The sequence below is a fragment of the Carassius carassius genome, chromosome 28, assembly GCF_963082965.1.
Source record: "Carassius carassius chromosome 28, fCarCar2.1, whole genome shotgun sequence".
NCBI lineage: Eukaryota > Metazoa > Chordata > Actinopteri > Cypriniformes > Cyprinidae > Carassius > Carassius carassius.
The window spans coordinates 19,321,663-19,339,058 of NC_081782.1; the positions used below are offsets into that span (position 1 = coordinate 19,321,663).

A 17,396-nucleotide genomic window follows, 5' to 3' on the forward strand; every position below is an offset into this window, starting at 1 on the left:
TGATTGTGAGTATGCTCAACTTCAGTCTCATGACTGAGTGGTTCAGTTGACGCAGATCTAAAATGGGATGCAATGCTCCATCCTTCTTTGGAACGATGAAGTACCAGTTGTAGAACCCGGGTTCTCTGTTGAGAGTAGGGACCATCTCGATGGCCTACTTCCTCAAGAGAGCATTTACTTCTTATTCCATTAACCAGAGCCTGCTCGGGACCCACCAGAGTGTGGAATGACATTGGTGAAATGAGGAGGAGGAGAACAAGACTGGATTCTGTAGCCTCTTTCTACAGTATGCAGTATCCATTGAGACACAATTGGTATTGGTTTCCATGCTGCTAAATAGTGTACTAAGGGAATCAATCTCTCGAGACTGACCTCTGGTGTGGCCCTGAAGTGGCGGACCAGCAGAGGGTGACCGAAATAGGTGGTCTAGAGATCTCTGAATAGATAGCAAGGCTCTTATTGCTGCTATGTTTTCGGGCAGTAACTGAGAGAAGTGCTCGTCAAAGAACACTGCTCCCTGAAGCACCGTGTGTGGCAGGGTTGGCAGACGGATCTCCTGAGGGCACTGAGGAGAGACAGGCACCGTGTGATGAGGTGTACACCACTCTTCCAAAGAAGGGCCTGCCCTCAGAAGTCCTGATCCACAAGCATCAGGACTTCTTGGCCGAGGCTTTCTTAAACCTGAGAACGGTCCGCAGATCCGGCTTTGTGTTAGAAGACACAGGCTTAGAACATTGGTTCCTGGTCCCAACACATGGGAACATAAGAGGCAAGGCTCTGTTTTTGTGCCTCCCTGTATAATGAGCTGGTACGTGGAGGGGGCTGCTCCCACCCGGCCGCCCTCAGGGCTAGAGAGTGGCAATTGAGAGATTGAAAGCGACTCCAGGGCACCAGCATACTCAACTTCATCTATGATTGGTTGATATTAGCACAATTAGAGCAGATGGTGGTTCGACATCGAGATGTCATGTTCGCTCACATAAAGGAGCTAGGGTTAAGACTAAATGCCAAGAAAAGCATGCTTTCACAGAGAACCACTTCAGGGAGTGGTGTGGGATTTGTCCACGATGCAGGTGTCTGTCTCCTGCTCAGATCAAGTCAATCCTCATTGCAGTCATGAATCATTGCAGAAACATTGGTTCTTATCTCAGGTCCTGGTGCTGGGATCTCCTTGTCACCATGTAATGCTAGCGATGGACCTGTCCCTCAACGGTTGGGAAGCTGTCATGAGTGGTTGCTCAGCCCTCCGTTTGTGGAGTGGTTGCCATGTGGCACTTAAACTGGCTGGAGATGCTGGCCATCTATCTAGCATTGAAACACTTTCTTCCAGACCTAAGAAATCACCATGTGTTGGTGTGCACCGACAAACACAGAAGTGGTCTCTTATATCACCCACCAGGGAGGTCTGCATTTGCACCCACTACACAGGCTGGTGCACCAGATCCTTGTGTGGTCCCAGGGCATCTCAATATGGGAGCAGACATCTTGTCGAGGCTGGGGCCGAGACCCGGAGAATGGAGGCTTCACACCAAGGTGGTGAAGTAGATATAGAGAGTTTTTGGCCAGGCTCAGGTGGACCTGTTTGCGATTCACACTATCCTCTCTGTTTCTCTCTGACTCATCCAGCTCCTTTCGGACTGGACGCTATGGTAGAGACTTGGCCGATGCTTCGTCTGTATGCCTTTCCCCCGATTGCTTTGCTCCCAGGAGTTCTGGAGAGAGTATGCCAGGATGGGGTCTGTTTAATGCTAGTGGCCCCATTCTGGTGAGGCCGAGTATGGTTCTCAGACTTGGTGTCCCTTCTCGATGGCTCTCCATGGGAGATTCCCGTCGGAAGGGACCTTCTCTCTCAAGCAGGGGGCACCATTGTTCACCTTCGCCCAGAGCTGTGGAAGTTGTGGGTGTGGCCCCAGAGTGGGCACAATTCATAGCTTCCTGTCTCTCAACCACGGTTGTTGAAAAACCATCCTTCAATTCAGAGCTCCCTCAATGAGGAAACTGAACACCTTGAAGTGGAATTTTTTCACTTCTTGGTGCGGAGTCTGTCAGCTCCACCCAGTTAACTGCCCAGTTGGTACAGTGCTGGAGTTCCTGCAGGCCTGATTCTCCACAGGGTCGACTCACTCCACCTTGAAGGTCTATGTGGCGGCCTTTGCGACTTACCATGTCCCTCTTGGTGCCCAGTCAGTAGGTAGACACTCACTAGTTACACATTTGCTCCACAGTGCACTGAGGCTGAGGGTAGTTGCACGTTTGCTCCGCAGTGCACTGAGGTTGAGGCCTCCGGTATGGTCTTGTGTCCCCCAGTTGGACCTGGCTTTAGCTCTCTGTACACCTCCTTACAAACCTATACAGGAAGTTGGGGATCTGCAGGCACTCTCAGTGGCCCCTTCTTATTTAGACTTTGCAGTGCGAAAATACGTCCACACAGCTGTAATATAGAGAAGGGCGGACCAACTGCTAGTGTGCTAAATAAAGGGATTTGTAAGTCTGGCAGTGTGGGCATACATGTTCCCGTAGTGTTTAGAAGCAGCTCGAGTTCCTGGAGGAGGACGTCTCTAGGTTATGCATGTAAACCTGGTTCCCCAAAGGAATGAGGCGCTGCATCTCAGTGCCATACTTCAAATATCTCGCTTACTTCATTCCCCATAAGCTGTATCCACTGCTGTATCCACCGCACATGCTTTTAAGCTTCATGGTCACTATGTCCCCCTGCCCATGACGTTTTTCCCTATCCATTAGACTGATTACACATGTGATTCAGAGTGTGGAAACAAGAAGGTGTTCCCGTAGCATTTAGACGCAGGAATCTATATATCTATCTATCTATCTATCTATCTATCTATCTATCTATCTATTGTTCTTTCTATCATTCTATCTATCATTCTATCTATAATTCTATTGTTCTATCCATCGTTCTATCTTTCTTTCTACCTTTCATTCTTTCTTTTGTGCTTGCTTTTAGAGGCTCTAAAAAGCTAGTGTATAGAGCTTTGTGTACATTTTTTATTAATTGATTGATTGATTGATTGATTGATTGATTGATTGATTCATTCATTCATTCATTCATTCATTCATTCATTCGTTAATTTGCTCATTTGTTTATGAGTGCAAAAATGCTAGTTAGTTTGCATATTCATTTTATAAGTATATTTGTTTATATATTTATTTGATTCTCTGTTCATTCACTAGAGCCTAAATACTGCAAAAATTACTTATTTAAAAGATAGTTAGCCAATTGTTTGTTTATTATGAATGAATGAAAGCACAAAGTTTGTTAGTTTGTATAGGAGATTTCAGAAGTGCATTATATATGTTGTTTATATATATATATATATATATATATATATATATATATATATAAAGAGCTGGCTGTTTCCTGTGCGATAAACATCAGATGTTGAATAAATGTTTGTGTATGTGCTGTGTGAGTCTGATATTACATACAGCCAGGCTTTATATCTCACAGACCAGTGATCATGTTTTTGTCTCTTTTATTTTTTTTCCATTAAAAAATACAACAAACACTGGAGATTGGAGTGCTTTACACCACGAAGAGTATCATTTTGTGGATTTTTCAAGCCCATCGCTGCAGTATTACACTATCATACACTTCACAAGTGACTATTTAACCATCATCATACAGTCGTCTCTGAATGGCCACACGCTGTCTAATTAGCATTAACATGTTGTTCTCGGCCCCTTTAAGCTGTGCTGTTGGATCTCCATACGAGTGAACAGTTCTACAGTGATACATGACAACGGGATTTGTCAACGATGGTTTCTAATAAGAGAGCCCATTAGGCATGTGCTGTGGTCTCCACACAGTAATGATGAGAAGCCTTGCTGGGGGTTCGTCTCACGATCCCTCTTAGCCTCCATTAATGATGGCTCACAGCCTGTCTTAAGTCCAATCATTGATGTTAAAAAAGAGGTGCCATTTCTCCCTGATATTTTAGAGATGATATTCAGTATGTTTGTTTTATGCAGCATAAACAATACACAGCAATATATATATATATATATATATATATATATATATATATATATATATATATATATATAATGTATGTATATATATATATATAATGTATGTATATATATATATATATATATATATATATATATATATATATATATATATATATATATATATATAGCTGTATGTCTTGTATCTCCTAGGGATATTTTATTTTATTTTATTTTATTTTAAAACTTTCTTCACTGGTTACTCATCTTGTGCAGCATGTACAGAGAAATTGAAGAATTATGCAGATTGTGTGTGTGTGTGTGTTTACACAGAGCAGAAAAAAAATACACACTTTGTCAAATTGTCTGATCTGACTGATGGTTATTTTGTCACAAATATGTGCTACAGGCTTCGTTGTGTCAATCCAATGATTAGGCTTTCAGATAAATTATTTTCAGAGCATTTTTAATCAGAGCTCCAGTAAATTTCAGTATCCTTTTCCTTCTAGTCTCATCTCAAAATTCACAGCAGGTCTAACAAACAACCATGACTAAAACAAAAAGAGTAACCCTGTCAGTTAAATATTGTGGGAAATCAGCAAAATGGTGCCTGCGAGTGCAAGACTGCAAAGAATATCAATAATAAAACATGTTTTGTTTCCTAAAAGCTTGCTGAAAAATGATTTGGAGTCCCCAAGTCATGTTTGTGTTTGTTTTAAACACATTTTTACTTCACATACAAACATAAGGGACAAGATGCGTTCTGGGGGTGCGTTCTGCTATCTAGTCTGAAAAGTTCTAGATTGTGGTGCTGAGAAACAGAGCGGTTGGCACTATGTGCGTAGTGAATTGGGACACAAATGCTGGTGGCGTTGTATTTTTTTTTTTTTTTTTTTTTTATACACACACATACGGTGAGTCGTGCGATAAGCCATGAGGTGGTCTTGCATGATTTCCCCGCTGCAATCGAGAAACATGACCACCTGCTGGCATTTTGCCCTCAGCCAAAATGTCTACACTGCCAAAGGACTTCTTTATTTTTCCTCTGGTGGAACTGTTTTTACCAAACACATTTCACAATTACCGTGTGCTCAGGGATAAGGCTAAACGCAAAGCCATGGGCATGCAGGCACAACTCCAGCTAAATATAGCGCAAATGATTCGTTGTGTGGAGAGGGAGCTTGGGCTCGGATAGACTTGGAGGAAGGCAGCTGCTCAATTAGAGAAAGCAACAGCCTCCTCCGAGGTTACGAAAAGAAGACAAAAACTACAGTGAACACATAAAATCTTACTGATATTTAGAAGTCATTCTACTCTGTATTTAAAGACATGAGATTATTTTTTTCTTTTATTTTTTTTTCTTCTTCTAGTAACTACTGACTTTACGTAGTTAGAGCTGCAACTAACAACTATTTTAATCGTAGATTAAACTCGAGGTTTGGATATTGCTATCAATCAATGTGCAAATCAAAATCACTGCAGGGGTAGACAAGAGGAACTGTTTCTTGTTGTTTCAGGACAAATCATTTATTATATTTATTGCATTCACTGATCTTTTACATCCATTATAAACATTTTGTTTCACATTATTTGCCATTGTTTTCCAGCAAAACAATGTAGATGAATTTATGGAGAGGAAATTATCATTATTATTATTATACATACAAATGAGAATATAAAAATCATCAAATAAAAATCCTTAATGTTATAATTTGGATACTCTTATAATTGCATTAAAATTGTTGTTGTTGATGTTGTTGTTGTTGTTGTTGATGATGATGATGATGATGATGATGATGATGATGATAATAATAATAATAATAATATTCTGCTAAATAAATAAATAAATAAATAAATAAATACAAAATACAAAATAAAAAAAAATATATATAATCTTTTATCTCAAACTTTTAAAATACAACTTCACTAATCCGGGTTAAAAGATTGGCACCACTAAATAAATACAATATAGGGTTTCACTTATAGTTATTTGAAAGCCTAAATTTGATTAATATATATATATATATATATTATTATTATTATTATTTTCTTTTTTTTCACTCCATTTGACCCAACTAATCCATAAAACCCCAGTAATCTGTAATGGAATTTGATGATTAATGCCATCATCAATTATTATCAAGTTCATCTTTCAGTTGTTGTTGTACTTTTTACAATATCGAGCTGAATCTTGCACAGATGAATAAGAAAAGCCTCTTAATACTAAAAGTTTTTCCCTCACTCCACTTAAATGCCATTAAACCTCTATTTTATGAAGCAATCTCTCTTATCTGACCAGCGTTATGCCTATTACAGGGAACCCACATCTCTACTAGTTATCAACCGCAGCCCATCTGCTGCCTGGAACCAAAATAGATGAGAAAGAATGGACTTTTCAAATTCTATGCTGTTCATTATGAGTGCTTTTAGCGTGACCTGTTCGAAGGAATTGCTGTAAGTTAGTGCAGAACTTTTAGCAGGGTACAAAATCATGAGCTGTGGCGAGAGCACTACATTATCGCACAGTTTATGAAGAGAATTGATCCAAGAGCAACACCATTTGCCACTCACAGAGCAGCAGTGCATATTAAAACAGTTTTACCTTCAAAAATACTGCTTTATAAAACTATTTACACATGATAGGTCCACTTTGTCATATGGGCTTTTCAGATTCTGGCAGTAATGTAATCTTAACATGTAATCCTAATTGTCGTGTATTTTCTATTATATTATATTATATTATATTATATTATATTATATTATATTATATTATATTATATTATATTATATTATATTATATTACATGACAGAAATCATTGCTTACAGGATGAATTTACATCCATGAACCATCCATATTCATCACTGTTAATTATTAATCCTGAGTCATCAGGTTTTGAGATTTCATTCCATAAATCTGTAAACCCTGAGTTAAGGTTCTTATTTGCATAATTATGAGGTCAATAATACTGATCAGATGATTGGTTGATACGCAAACCAGTTTTAATAACAGCTTGTTCATCTTTAAAACTGTTGGTGTGCAAATCCACTCTGTCTGGTTTAAGTTTGCTATTAGCATGCCTTTTAATGTTTCTGTCAGCTTCTGAAATTCCTCACGTGAAACACATCATCACAACACATCGTGTGGAAGCTTCTGTGACTGCACAAAATACATTAATATTTAATGAGGTAAGCAGTGTTTATCAGTTGTTTTGTAAGCACTGGTTGCTAAACATCACTCCGTAACATTATAGAAGTGTCTATCTATCTATCCATATTTTTTAATAGTTGAAGACTATCTATCATCCTGTCTGTTGTTGTATTGTTCTGTCTATCATTCCATCCATCAATCAATCAATCCATCCACCCACATTTTTATATCTGAACACCATCTGTCTGTCTGTCTGTCTGCCTGTATATCTCTTTGTATGTCTGTCAGTCCATCTGTCTTTCTGTATGTCTGTTTTAACTAAAATAAACCTTCAAGTAAGCTGAGATGCAACATCTCTCTTTTCAAGTGCTGTCAACAAATCCAATGTTCCATGTCCAATATTTCAGTGTTATGTACAGCCGTACTTCTCATTGCTTTTTTAAAGGCAGTGCACTGACATCGGGGCACGCAAACGGACGCTCCTATCCAGAAACACAGTCCTCACACACCCTCATCCCCACCCACTGTGTGGTACTGACCCAGCCTCTAATGGACTAGTTTGGAGGGAGGATCACGTCTCCACGGAGCACTTAGAGAAAAGCCGAACTCGACGCACAAGTCACAGCGGAGCAGCTCAGCCGAGGCCTGAAGTGTGGGTGGGCACGATAAAGTCGGAATATCTAAGTCAAGCTGGGATCATTATCCCAGCTTAATGCACACTCTGTTTGGCTTGGTGTGCTCCCACTTTTATTTCCTTCGAGAGACTTGAGTGCCCTGTTTACTCGCCAATTAATGCTGCTCCCTATCGATAGACGATGGATCCTCTCAATTATATATTTTCTCTCATTTCATAAAGGGAGAAATGTAAATGGCGTGTGCGTGGATGCGTATCATATGCTGCGTAAAGCACAGTCTCGTCGAATCAAAGCAGTTTGGCATCCGAAATCACAAACTGAGCCCACGTTCAGTCATTCGGCATCCCCCACTGAGAGTCTTCGTGCGATTTCCAGACTATGCCAGTTGGGTGTGAGCACATGTTCCAGCATGTTAGATTTAGCATTGTCGAGTGGGCTGAACGCAGCTTAGAGACCCCGTGAAATGTAAATTTGTATTTAGTCTGTGTCTGTTAGCTTTGAAGACGTTTATAAGCACTGAACGTTGATCAAAATTCACTTTACCAAATTTACAATCAACAATCTCTTACTGGAAAACAGACAAAAAAATATGGATGACTCATCTTGTACTCTGCATTTACAAATGTTTATTATGTAGATTGAAAATTAGTCTCCCTGTACAACCACCAGCATTTGTCAATAGATCTGTCTCTGTCTACACTTTTAAAATGGATGTTAAAAACAGCACACCCTGTGTTATTTCTTAATACATATTGTGATAATTGTGATTAACTAAACCAGAGTGTTATATCTCCTCTAAACTTCTTACAAATCTCTCCAGAACTACCACCTTTCGAAGCTGAAAGAGTGCACATATAAAAACCCATTTGTTTTGTATACATATACTGTAAACAGCAAGCTAACATTAGCGAGAAAGACAAGGAAACCCTAATTGTTAACTTCTAATGGGATTTTACATAACTACAACTACTTGTAAAACATGCCTCGACCATCTACAAATGATCTCAAACTTGGTAAATAGAATTTGAAACTCTCTAATACCAAACACACTCAATTACCTGACTTCCAAGCAGCAAATATATCCACAGATGGAAGGCTGAGGTGCAACATTTCTTGTGAGAGAAATAGCTTGTGAAGTGATGAAGTGATAATTAGTTGGTCGGTCTGTCAGTCTGTCCATTGTTCTGTCTATTGATCAATCAATCAAATCAATCAATCAATCAATCAATCAATCAATCAATCAATCAATCATCTTGTCTAAGCTTTTTCATCTGTCTATCTGTCCATCTATCTGGCCATCTACAGTAGCTAAATAGGTTTACAAGGAATTGATCTTGATTAAATATGCATACTAATCTTTACTTTTAGTAAAGAATACTGCTAAAAACAATAGTAATTAGTCAAATGATGGTCACTGTGATTTTGCCAAGGAAGACATGTACCTGGATCAACATCTTTTGATGATCCTGGATCAACATTGTTGTCCACTTTCAGATTTTTGCCCCAGTTTAGAATCTGGATTAGTCAACACTAGCTGAAGGTCAGAGACCTTCCGCAGATTTAAATTAAACTCTACATGACTTTTGTTGTGCTCTGAATGACCTGAAAGTCTGGTGGTGTGTGATTCTAACTCATGTAGTGTTTAAGACTGTCTCTTTTGTTCTGTGATGAAAGAAATTCTGAAATTTGGCCAAATTATGGCAAACCAGCGACCAGCAAAAAACTAGAAACAAACTTTCACTTCACAGAAAAAGAGAGCAACTAACAGGAAATAACGACCTTTGTCTTCAGAACAGCAATCTTCGGCAGTCGTTAATACATAAGTGCTGCGGTTGGTAATGGAATGATCAGACGGCGCCATGACACAACACAAGAATATTACTGGACACAGCTCTTTTCTTCTCTGTCTTTTTAACCTCACGCTGGGGCTCAACAGTATGGGTGGGTAACACAGAGTCACTGAGGACAGGCCAAAAGTGAGTCTGAGTCTTGACAAAGAGATGCCTGTTCTCCCTAGGCAGCTGGGCTCATTCTGACGATGCGCTGAGAAGAGAACAGCCATGTACATGGACACTAATCTGCTCCCTGTGTCATACTCGAGGGAGGGAGAGGGAGCTTTGCGATCTAAAGCCGGTGTTATGAGAGGATATTGCATTGTTAGTCAGCACATATTCCTCCTGCATGAGACATATGCATATTTTGCATGCATAAGATCAATGATGGCACACGTTTTAAATTATGCAGCATGATTGTGTGTTTCCCAAATGGGTGAAACAGAATAGGGTGTTTCATCAAATATAGGTAATTTTATTTCCTAGGTTCATTTTTTATTAAACTAAGCTAATAAGATTTCCATTGTTCTGTTATATGAAGGTCAAATTATAACACATTATTACATGAACCTGTATTGTTTAAATGTCATAACATTTCATAAAAAAAAATATATATATATATATATCTGAGTAAGAGCATTTTTTTGGCTTGGCTTTCTTCCCAGTAAGGGTCATAAATGTCTAATTAAGAAGTTTTAATTAGGTTCATGGAGTGGGGAGATCATCGGGAAAAAAAGAGATGAGGAGAGAGAGAGAGAGAGAGAGAGAGAGAGAGAGAGATAATATTGAAATTGCATATAATAATAAATACCTTAAGCCATAATACCAAACAGCCATGATAGCCCTTTTGTATTTTGTTTTATATTATTTCATAATTTATCATTGCCTTCAGACCAAACAGTATTGAAAAAATAATAAAAAAATAAATAAAACAATTTAAACTTAACATTAAAACCATCTGGAAGCATTTGACAGCTTAACATACAACTTCAGTAGTTGTGATGGGGGAATGAAAGTTAAGGGAATAGTTCACCCAGAATTTAAAATTTACTGAAAATTAACTCACCCTTAGGACACCCAATATGTAGATGAGTTTGTTTCTTCATAAAAACAGATTTGGAGAAGGTTAGCATTACATCACTTGCTCGCTAAAAGGTCCTCTGTAGTGTCCTCTGTAGTGAATGGGTGCTGTCAGAATGAGAGACCAAACAGCTCATAATTTTTTTTTTTTATTAGCTTTTTGGACTTTCATTCTAAAAGCGGCACCCATTTACTGCAGAGGATAAATTGGTGCGCAAGTCATGTAATGATGCATTTCTCCAAATCTATTCTGATTTTTGTATTAATGTTATACTTTATTTTGCACTGTGACATTATTTCCATGACAGATAATCACAAATTTGTAATTAGTCATTGGAAAATTTTGTTACATTTGAGTCAGATTTTTTGCCATTATGTTTAATTTGAATTTTCATGAAAATAGTGTCACGATGCAAAAAATATCTTAACAGTGCTAAAATATGATTCATATCTTTGTCGTGAGAATCAAACACAAACTCAACAAACAAAAGCTCAGTTTGCATAACTCCTACAGCATGTTCACCCTGAAAGAAGTAATTAAAATGGTGCAATCGACAGAAAAAACCCTGTGCTGGTTTAAGCAGCATTTGTTTGTGCAGTAGCATGAATTTTAGAGAATAAAAAAGAACAAACTGTAATTGTGCCAACTGTCCAGTGGGACAGCTATAACCACCAGCAATGCAGGAGGCAGACAACTGTAAAAGAAACACTTGAAATAATAACAATAATTTGTTTCCAAAGAGAATGGAGCTAAATATATTGCGTATGGCAGCTATTATCAAGAGTGATGGTAGGAGCGTTCAAACAGCGTGACACTTCTGGGTCGTTATTAATGTCCTCGCTCTTGCCACATTCCATTTTCTTTTTCGTTCCATTTGTTTTGTGATGTGAAAAAAAAGAGGTGCAAATTCGCTGTCTTGCTCTTGTTTTTGTCCTGGAAATGCATTGGCCTTCTTGTCCCGAGAGGCGAAAAATCCAGACAGACATGCTTTGTGTCTCGTGTTAATGTCCCTCCTCCCTTTCTCCTTTCACAGGTGGATGGAGCTCTGAAACCTGCAGCACTGTCAGTTGTGGCTCTGAGCGCCAGATACTCTCATGTTCCTGGGCCAATGCCTCGAATCTCTGCTCTCTGCAAGCCTGTCCACATGTAGCAGCCCGAGCCTACAGCTATCCTCAGTGCTTACCCCGCCAGTGGAGCCTTCATGAGCATCTCCAGCCATTCTACGCTTCTCAGATAGAGGTGCACTTCAAATCACACTGCAGTGAGGAGTTCAAGGAATAACACACCCACAATTCTCTTATCATTTACTTACACACCTGTAGTACTTGTACAGCAGGAGATATCCCGCACTCCTCTTTTACATTGAAATTATATGGTGAACACAGACTGTAGAGCACCATAAAAATGCATTTCTGGTCAAAATGTTTAATTTAGTAAGAACAGCAATACTGTGGGAAATTATTACAATTTAGAATAAGAATTTTATATTTGAAAACATAAAAAATGTAAAGTCGGCAACACCAAAGCTCTAAAGGTATCAAAAATGTATAAAAAAAAAAAAAAACACAAACAAACAAACTTTTGCATAGTGTGTTACCTTTGCATGAAGGAATAAGAAATAAAACATTTATCGAATAATTGTAGAAAATTATCGAAACATTGGTGTCTCATATGTTAGAAGAGTCAATAAAAAACATCCAAAGCAACAAATTTAAATTTTTCAACATATGCTACTTTTTTTACAGAAAATGTTCAGCTGTAACCCCCTATGTAATCATTAACATTTTCATAAGTAACTTGGACTGTACATTCATTTTTGGGTGGAATATTCCACATTCTCCTATATATGGAATTTCACACCTAAAATGACAAAGCAGCACAGATGTTGATGTTGGCAGCTGTCATGCCCTAACTTGATGAGACTCTGACTGAGTTATCTTTATGAACATTCTTTGAGACATTTAGGTTTTATTCAGGCAAACAACTAAATTAGATCCTTTATTTATTAATTTTTCTGTCTCCCTCTGTTTTTGATGTATTTGACTCAAAGTTTGATGTATTTGACTCAATAGTATGAATGAACAGCAGAAACTTTGGGGTACTTTTTTATTATTATTATTATTATTTTTTTTTCAGTAGTCACACATTAAAATGTATTAAAGGTGACAGTTAATAAGTGAAATGTATAACATCATAAAATATGTTTATGTCAAATAAATTCTGTTCTTTTAAACTTTTTAATTTATCAAAGAATGCTGAACAAATCTGAGCAACTGTTTTCAAAATAAATAAGAAATGTTTCATGAGCAGCAAAAAAAAAAAAAAATTGATGCTGAAAATTATTTTTGAATCACAGGCACAGGAATATATTACAGTATAAAACTGTTATTTTAAACTGTACTATTTCAGAATACTACAGCTTATATTGTATTAAATGGGAGTTTAGCAAAAAAAAAAAAAAACATCTGTATATTGACTAATACTCTCCTTGTTTTTAAACATTATGGTAGTTCTTTATTGGTGCAACGTCATACACAGATGTCATACATTGCACAACAAAGCAGCCATTACTATGAAAAGCATGTTCTGTACCGGATATTGACTACACTGATTTCAGTACTTGCAAAATGACAATGCAGAGAGCCAGTCCTAAAGATCAAAAAAAAAAAAAAGAAGAAAAAAAAAGAAAATCAGTACTGGATGTACTGTACCTGAATGTTTTTCTCATCATGTATTACTTCATATCTGAAAATGACACGTGATTCAAAACACATCAATGTCAAACACTGCTTCCTACTGTCTAATCATCTGGAAATGATAATTTTACTTTATCAATTTGTAAGGCGCACAAAGCTCTCCACACATGATTCAATTTAGATTTTATGCAGTGTGTAATATTCTTTTTGAGTGGAAATATAATGGACAAAAAGACAAAGATATGCTGCTAGACTTTACTTCTTCATCAAAAGGAATATTGTAAGTTAATAATAATAATAATAATAATAATAATAATAATAATAATAATAATAATAATAATAAATAAATAACAATAAAAATGTTATTATATTTAATGGTTTCCATTTTTCTTTTTTTGTTATAGAACAATATGTATTATATTTGAATTAAAGGATTAGCTAATTTTACTACAGTTACTAACTGTTATTGTGCCACAGACATTAGTCATAACTCAGTAATTAGTGACAAATATATATATATATATATGTCACCGAGCGCTCCGTGCTGCCTCCCTCTGGAATCATCAGATCACTATCTCCCGAATTCTAGGAACTGCACTTCCCATCATTCCAGTCACCTTATCATCTCTCATTACCATCAACTGGACGTCTTCAGCTCACCTATATCTGGACTGTTCTTCCCATTGTTTAGTTGCAAAGTCTTGTTTTGCCAGTGTTATTCTTGCAGACAGTTCCGAGCATTATTTCTAAGATTCCCGTTTCCCTGGTTTTGACTTTAGCCTGTTTTCCTGGACATTTACGAACGTTACTCTGCCTGTCCTGACATCTGCTCACTTCTGACTACGAGTTTGGATTGCCCTTTGGTTTTGTCTGCTTGTGTTGCATGTCAGCTCTAAAGTGTCTTCTGGTGTGTTACAATAAAGCTTTGCAGATGGATCCAATTGTCTCAGCCTCTCGTTCACAACAGCCCTCGGCCCCTGAGACCCGAGCACAACAGAAGACTTCGCCACCCCCGGATCCAGCAGTTTTACATTATCTCTCTACGGAGCTCTCGAGTCAAGCCTCAGTTCTCACCATACATCAACAACAACTGGTAAAACTAACCTCCATTACTGACGAGTTAGTGAAAACCATGCAAGCCCTTAAAACTCAAGCGACAGCCACTAATCAAGCTCAAAATGCCAGTCCACCTGTTACACCATCACCCAGCGTGAGTACCGACTCGAATAATCCTCGTTTATCTCTACCTGAGAAATTTAATGGCTCACCTGCTGCTTGCAAGGGATTTCTTCTGCAGTGTACGCTTTACATCAGCCAACAGCCACAGTTGTTTCCCTCTGATGATGCTCGTGTAGCTTTTATCTGTTCTCTTCTCACGGGACGGGCACTGGAATGGGCCACCGCACTCTGGGCAGGAGGAGAGCTTTCATTCCCGAGTTATGACGACTTCATTGCTCAGTTTCGAGAGGTTTTTGAACACGCCGCGGGAGGGAAGGATCCCGGTGAGCAATTATTATCCTTACGTCAAGGAAATTCCACGGCGGCAGATTATACTCTCTCATTTCGCACCCTCGCGGCTCAGACGGGCTGGACCAACGATCCACTTAAACTCCTCAATCGAAAGGGCCTGCACGCGGATCTTCAGGGAGAATTAGCCTGCCGCGACGACGACAAAACTTTGAGTCAACTCATGGAGCTCGCTGTTCATCTGGATAACCTCTCGCGAGCCCGCCGCACCTCACTCAGAACACACTTCAACGAGTATCCCTCCGCCAGCTCCGGGCCCGAACCCATGCAAATCGGCTTCACGCGTCTTTCCACAGAGGAGCGCGAGAGGAGGCGGAGAAACAATCTCTGTTTATACTGCGCTCAAACCGGCCATCTGAGGGCGTCCTGTCCCGTGAGACCCATTCACGGCGATTTTTCGGCGGTGAGTCCCAATACTCGTTATTCTAACTCTCTCAATTTGGAGGTTTCTATGTGTACTACTAATGGATCTCTAAAAGTTACAGCTTTAATTGACTCTGGCGCAGCTGGAAACTTCATTGATCTGGCCTTTGCTAAAGCTCATAATTTATCTCTAATTCCATGTGGATCCCGTGTGTCTGTGGCAGCGCTAGACGGGCGCCCCCTGGGGTCGGGTCAGGTCCAGTACACCACTAAACAGCTCACCCTTAACATTGGAACTAAATATACTGAATTAATTCATCTGTTCACTATCCACTCTCCTCTTCATCCGTTAATCCTAGGATTTCCCTGGCTGGAGAAGCACAATCCTCATATTTCGTGGTCTGAAAGGAGGATTATTCAGTGGTCCCCTCACTGTATTTCCCACTGTCAACCCGCTGTCCATGGTCCTGAAGCAGCCCAGCATTGTATCAAAAATCCAGATCTCCAAGGTGTTCCAGCTGTTTATCACGACCTCGCCCAGGCTTTCAGTGAGCAGGAGGCTTCTCGGCTACCACCCCATCGTGCAGGAGACTGCGCAATCGAACTGTTGCCTGGAGCGTTACCTCCCCGCGGGAGAGTATATCCATTATCCCAACCTGAGACTGACGCAATGAAGGCTTACATAGATGAACAACTCGCTAAGGGCTTCATTACACCCTCTACTTCTCCTGTTTCAGCTGGGTTCTTTTTTGTGAAAAAAAAAGCATGGAGGCCTTTGTCCTTGTATCGATTATCGTAGTCTGAACGAAGTTACTGTGAAATATCGCTACCCTCTGCCTCTGGTTCCTGCAGCCCTGGAGATGCTTCGCACCGCTAAGTTTTTTACAAAGCTGGACTTACGGAATGCCTATAATCTTATTCGGATTCGGAGGGGTGATGAGTGGAAGACGGCTTTCTCGACGACCACGGGGCACTATGAATACCGGGTAATGCCGTTTGGCCTTTCGAACTGTCCCTCTGTGTTCCAAGCTTTTGTAAATGAAGTATTCCGCGGCATGCTGAGCCAGAGAGTCATAGTTTATATTGATGACATGCTTATTTATTCAAATTCCTTTGAAGACCACGTATGGGATGTGCAAGTTGTCCTCCAACATCTCATCGACAACCAGCTGTATGCAAAGGTTCAGAAGTGTGAATTTCATCAAATCCGCATATCCTTCCTTGGCTATGTCATCAGCGCAGAGGGTGTTACCATGGATGACAGAAAGGTTACAGCCGTTGTGAACTGGCCTCAACCCACCACTGTGAAGGAGCTTCAACGTTTCCTGGGGTTTGCGAATTTCTATCGAAGGTTTATCCGAAACTTCAGCATCACTGTGGCCCCGCTAACAACCTTCCTTCAGGGGGGGGGGGGGGGGACATTTCAAGTGGTCGTCTGAGTGCACTTTTGTGTTCAATCTTCTAAAGCAAAAGTTCACCTCAGCTCCCATTCTTCACCATCCGGATCCCGAATGGGAATTCATTGTGAAGGTGGACGCCTCTAACACCGGCATCGGCGCCATTCTGTCCCAACGCCATGGTAACCCGGCTAAGATGTTTCCCTGTGCCTATTATTCACGCAAGCTCAATGCTGCAGAATGGAATTACGAAGTGGGAGACAGAGAACTTTTGGCTATGAAAGCCGCCTTCGAGGAGTGGAGACATTGGCTTGAGGGATCTCGCCATCCATTCACCGTTCTCACTGACCATCGCAACCTGGAGTACATTAGATCAGCCAAACGTTTGAATGCCCGACAGGCCAGATGGTCTCTGTTCTTCTCCAGATTTAATTTTAAAATTACCTATCGTCCAGGATCTAAGAATGGAAAGGCTGATGCGCTCTCTCGCCAGTTCGATGGTTCCAGTGAACAGGTTGAACCCACATCAATTCTGCCAGCCACACTCATTGTTTCGCCAGTTCAATGGGATATCATCTCGGAGATTACGGAAACCTTGAGGAACCATCCTGTCCCTTCCGAGTGTCCCCCTGATCGACTCTTCGTGCCTCCTGAACTCCGCTCACGAGTTCTCCAGTGGGTTCATTGCACCCCCAGTGCAGGTCACCCCGGGATTTCTGCTACCCAGCATCTTGTTACTAACCGTTTC

General features: G+C 39.8%; 1 protein-coding gene across 2 annotated transcripts in view; it reads left to right on the forward strand.

The window, feature by feature from the left end:
- LOC132108165 (leucine-rich repeat and fibronectin type III domain-containing protein 1-like protein) overlaps positions 1 to 17,396 on the forward strand; it is a 134,558-nt gene that overhangs the window by 37,402 nt on the left and 79,760 nt on the right. For both annotated transcript variants that reach the window (XM_059514756.1, XM_059514758.1), the window contains exon 2: positions 11,699 to 11,904. The gene's annotated coding sequence lies outside the window, so the exon portion shown is untranslated. The remainder of the gene's footprint in view (positions 1 to 11,698; positions 11,905 to 17,396) is intronic.